Source organism: Acyrthosiphon pisum, chromosome A2, assembly GCF_005508785.2.
Source record: "Acyrthosiphon pisum isolate AL4f chromosome A2, pea_aphid_22Mar2018_4r6ur, whole genome shotgun sequence".
NCBI lineage: Eukaryota > Metazoa > Arthropoda > Insecta > Hemiptera > Aphididae > Acyrthosiphon > Acyrthosiphon pisum.
Genome location: NC_042495.1, coordinates 56198336 through 56203883, shown reverse-complemented (window position 1 = coordinate 56203883; position 5548 = coordinate 56198336).

Genomic DNA, 5548 nt, shown 5'->3' with positions numbered 1-5548 from the left:
TATTTTGTTTGACTTACAAGCATGAAGTCGTTTATTTACACATTCATTTTAACATTGATATTACAAAAGAAAAATTTTTATTTTTTATCGAAGTTGTTTTTTTTTTAATATTTAAGCATTTTAAAAATTAAAAAGATTTAACAATATTGTTTTATGTTGAACACATGGCATACTGTTCAGAGTTTATAATATTGATTAGGTGTCTATAATTTTAAGATTTGTATATTAATTAAAGTAAGTATAGGTAGTAGTTGTATTTACTATCAATACTATCTTAGATAATATTATTATGTACCAGTTTAATAAGAGTTATATCCACTATGCCCTGATTTTAAGAGAAACAGATTCTACAGTATTAGTCTATTATTAATAATTAATAATTTATTGACTAATAGTTTATACCTATGTCAATAATGTGTTGCACCAATGAGTAATAATTAATATTAGTCATGTGTATTAGGAAACAAGTCAAATTAAAAATTACTCAAAAGTAATAACTTATATGGTAAAGGGAATAAGTCCAAAAAAAAATGCTGTCCAAAAGAAATAAGTCATGTGCTAAAGGGAATAAGTCAAAATAAATGATGTCCAAAAGGAATAAGTCATGCGCTAAAGGGAATAAGTCAAAATAAATACCGTACAAAGGGAATAAGTCAACTATTTGACTTATAAGTCCAAAGTTAATCAAATATTTTAAGTTTCGAGAAAACCCATGTTTGAAGAGCCAATTCAAAAACTTATGTCAAAAATATTGAGAAATAATTCTAACTTTTGAATGTTGTAGATATTTTTTTTTAGTTTTCTCAATCAGTGTTTTTGTACTTATTCCCTTTTGCTCGGGCACCGTCCAGTTATATCCCGTTGTAGTTGCAATGCATATTTTCTTGAAAAATTTAATTTTCAGTAGTATGCAATAAAAATTGGTCGAAATGATCTTATATACTGTCATGGATTTTGATAGAGGTGTTTTCTACTGATACTAATTTATTGTTTGCCCATGTCAAAACATTTTCAGCAGCTTGCTTGATGCTGGTAAAATCACGATCATTTTTTTTCAAATCATTATGATTGAGTTACCATTTGGTGGGCAAAAACTAAATTTACACCATAACCTTAAAGGTATTTGGATAAGGGCGTGGTCTTTTTTTTATTCAATTCTTAAATATATTTGTTCTGTTAAAATTTTTTCATATTTACACAGTCCTTCAATAAAACCACTAGCCTTTAGTCGTGCTTCTGGTTTAATATTTGTATTTTCACAAATATCTTCTAATGAAGTTATTAATTCAACAAACAAACAGTCAGTATTGTAAAGTATTCGAATACAAGTATTTGAATACTTGTATTTAAATACTTTTTGAAGTATTTATATGGTATTCTAAATACAATTTTTTTAAATGTATTTTATAAGTATTTAGAATACTTTTTAAAAGTATTTTTAACAAAATTTAAATACTTGTATTAAAATACCATAAAGTCCGTTTTATTATTTTTCACAAAAAATTTACAACAATAAAAATAATATTGTTTTCGTTGAAAATTGAGACAGGGGCCCACCAGGAAAATCCCGATTTCTCTATAAGCCTATCCGCCCCTGTTAAGATTTATGTTTGATAAAGATACATTATTTTTATTAGTACCATATTTTTCATTAATAATTATTGGTTGAATAGGATTGGTATTGCATATATTTGATTTCATGTGTTATTTGTAACTTATATTCATGCACTCAAAGTCTATATCAATCTGAAATTAGAATTGTTTAATTTTTATTCAGGTAAATTTTTTTTTTTTTTTAGAACCATCAGCTTAAACTATTACAGTTCGACAATTACATAGTACTTAAATTGACATTAACAAGAAAATAAAAAAAAAAAATAACAATAGAATTGTATATAATATGACAAAGATAATGATAGAATACGTATCGGTAAAAGTTAAGGCACTGATACCGAGACCGGTTGTAAACGATTAAGAACAGAGGTTAATAGAATGATTAATGGATTAATTATCGTTTTGAATTCTTCGATGAACTTATTTATGGAAATTGAATACGAATCTTCAGGCGGTGTGTTGGCAGTGACGTTGGCATTCAGATAAATTATATACATATATATTTATATGCTTATATATTTTAAAAGAAAAACAAATTATTTTTTTTCTGTAGAAACATTTAAATTTATGGTAGCTACACTATTGTAGGTAAATTCTAAATGAAAAGTGAACATTTTAATACATTTAAATTTATGGTAGCTACACTATTGTAGGTAAATTCTAAATGAAAAGTGAACATTTTAATACACATATATTAATTTAAAAAAAGGTAACTCATAAATAACCTAACTAAAAACATTTAATCTATAACTCCAAATAAACATGATTAAACAAACATACCAAACTATAGCCAAAAGACTGTTTGTATGTTGGTCATTCATCAAGGATATCATGAATAGTTAGGCAAAGAAAGATATCGTCTACGAATATCAGCAGTTTGTTTCCACTTTATTTTGACTTCGTTCACTGGCTCTATGTTAAATTTAAGCCATTGCTTGACACTATTTAATTCAGCACCTGTAGAAAAATCTTCACCTTAATATTTTAAATTGGTGCCGATTTCAATAGTTAAATTGTTTTAATTTACCTTATGATTTATCATGAGACAATTCTCGAAAAGAGTTGGCATCTGAGTTATTTTCATTCAATTTCAATTTCTTAGGACCACTCTATAAATTATAACGACGCAATTTGGCTATGGTGTTATGGTATTTTTGATACAGCAGTCCCTTATGATTTTGCTTGGGTACACAGTAGGGTGGTCCTTAATTTCGCACATTTGAATTTTCATTGCTGGACCATCCATTTTTTTTTAATATCATATAAAAGTTATATCGAAGACATTTGGGCATAACTACTCATCCCTTTCCCGTGCCCCAAGAAGGTTGAATATAAGCCAAGGGTAGTTAAATGGTTTTTTTATTTTATTCAAAAAAAATAATTTATCATACATATGTATTGAACTTAAATTGTAGAACAAATTATGTACTATAAAAAATGTATTTACAACATTTTTCATAAATCTAATATTTCCCCATCAAAAAATAATTTTTTGGGTTTTTGACAAAATTGAATTTGTTTACAGTTGTTTCAATATATAATATTAATAAGATTTATGTAATAATAAACCAAATAATTTAAGTTGTATTTTTAAGTAGTTTTATCTTCAAATGGTGTGTTTAAACTTATCTTGTACATTTTTTACACGCTTTTCTATATTTTTAAATAACCTAAAATTGAATAGTTATATAAAATTACATTTATTATAAATATAATTTTTTGTAACCCACTTGAAGTAAAAATTGTTTTTGGTTTTCATTTTTAGTGAATTTATCGTTGAAATCCTCCATAAGCTTTACTCCCATTTCAGCTGTATCATTAACGATTTGTAACGAATCTATTGTCCTTTTTGCAGACTGGTATGCAAGATTATCATTCCACTTAGTTGGGTTCATTTTTAGGAACTCCAAAGAAATTCCGAATCTTTTAAATGTTTTATGTGACTTATAACTTAACAAGGTAGTTTTACAGGTAGTTCTTTATTTAAAAATTCATCCACGTCTTCTAATTTCAAACATAATTTTTTTGGTCCTGATAAAAATTCGTCTTCCACACCCGGAGTTAATTCTATTTGTTCTAGGTATTTCAACAGTTTGTCTGCCTTTTTTTATCTGACATCAAATGAAATCCTTTCATCAAATATAGCAAATACGGCACATTCTTCATTTAGATACCATAAATGATTTTAAAATGTTGACAAACACGCATTTGAAATTTTTTTATCATCACTTTTATATTCGTTAAAGTACGTATTAAATTTAAATCGTTAAATGGTGCCCTACTAACATTTGTAACTGTAAACCAATATTTAATATAATTTAGACATTTTATGTCTTTGCTTTGGCACATAGAATCGATAAACGTTACGTTTCATAAAGCGTTACGATATATTGTATATGTTATTTATAATAGCTTCAAAACCCATGGCAACCATTTTAATTCAATTTTTCAATGTGGTGTTACTGTTTGATCTGGTTGTCAACGTAGCTGATAGTGGTATAAATATAAAGTAGATTACCTAGGTATGTGCTACATATGATAGCAAGGACAGCAAAGACATACAATGTGGTAGGTACTTCATTGCAGACTCGTATGCAATATGTAAAATCATATAAAATCAAAACATTTTAACAACAAATGCACCAATTTTTACTATAGCATTTTCTTCAGTTTTTTTAATTATTAATTCAGTTCGTAGTAAAAATATTTTTAGACAGTAAATACATTTTGCCATCCACCTTGCGATGACATGCGCCCGGTCGACGAATTTTCGTACCACCAGGTGGAGTTTCTCCAAGTATAATAATGACTGAATTCAATTAATTCTTTGTAATCATCTCTAGGATGGTCTTCAGTATTTTTTTTTAAACAAAATGAAACAATTTCTTGACATATTGGGGAAATTACTTTTTAGCCCTTTGTTCGAACGTGGAACGGGTTCGCTGCCAAAATCATGGACGTTTCAAGTCGCATAAGATGTCGAAGCTCCAAGCGACGTGTTCCCCCTCCGTAGTCCCGCGCCTCTGTCGGACGTCGCGAACTTTTTGCCTTTTCTTTTTCCAACGGCTGAACGTGACGCGACGTCCGCGCTATCATTCCCGTGTGTGTGTCCTTAAAACCTCGTGTGTACACGAGGTGTCCGTGAGCCCGAGTTGTGATCAGCGGTCACGGTCGGTACCTACGCCCGAAGTATGTTTCGTGTTGTAGTCGTTGTCGCGATATGTAGGTACCCGTTGCGTCATTTACCTACGCCGTGCGCGTGTTCTGTTTACACTCCGCGTAATCGCGAATGTTTACCACTGAAGTACATCGATTTTATATTACGTTCTCGCTGTCGTGATCGAAGGGCGCGCTAATCGCATTGAACCATAAGCTATCATCGTCTAGCGACGAGCTGAAGATCTTGTCCGCCGTCGCCGTTCTGGCGAGGGATCTACATTGGTCGGCACCAAGGAGCATCGTCACATCGCCAAGCAACCCAGTCGCCGAATTCAGGTTGATAATTTATTATGCCTCACGTGGCCAGTGGATTGTTTCTTTTATATATAAATATTTTTCCCCAGCTATTGTACTTAGTTTTAAGCTTGTATTAAATTTTTGGGCGCCCGCTATTGATTTATAATTATTTATTGCACAAATATACGTGTTTCCGACCCAAAAATTTTGATTTGCAAGTGCATATTGGTTAACCCATCCCCGCTCCAGCTTTCGACTATGCAAGTTGTTGCCGACAACCGCCAAACCTGTAGGATCGCCATCAGCGGAACACCCTTCTTAAGTTTTTCGTTATCATTAGAGTACGGATTTTAAAGCAATAAAAAACTAAAAAAAAAGCAATAAAGCTGTCTATACTCCGGGCCACGGTTTAAGATAGTATGGTTGCAGTACGGTGTATTACTTACGGCAAGACGTTTATGTAGCACAAATGTTCTTA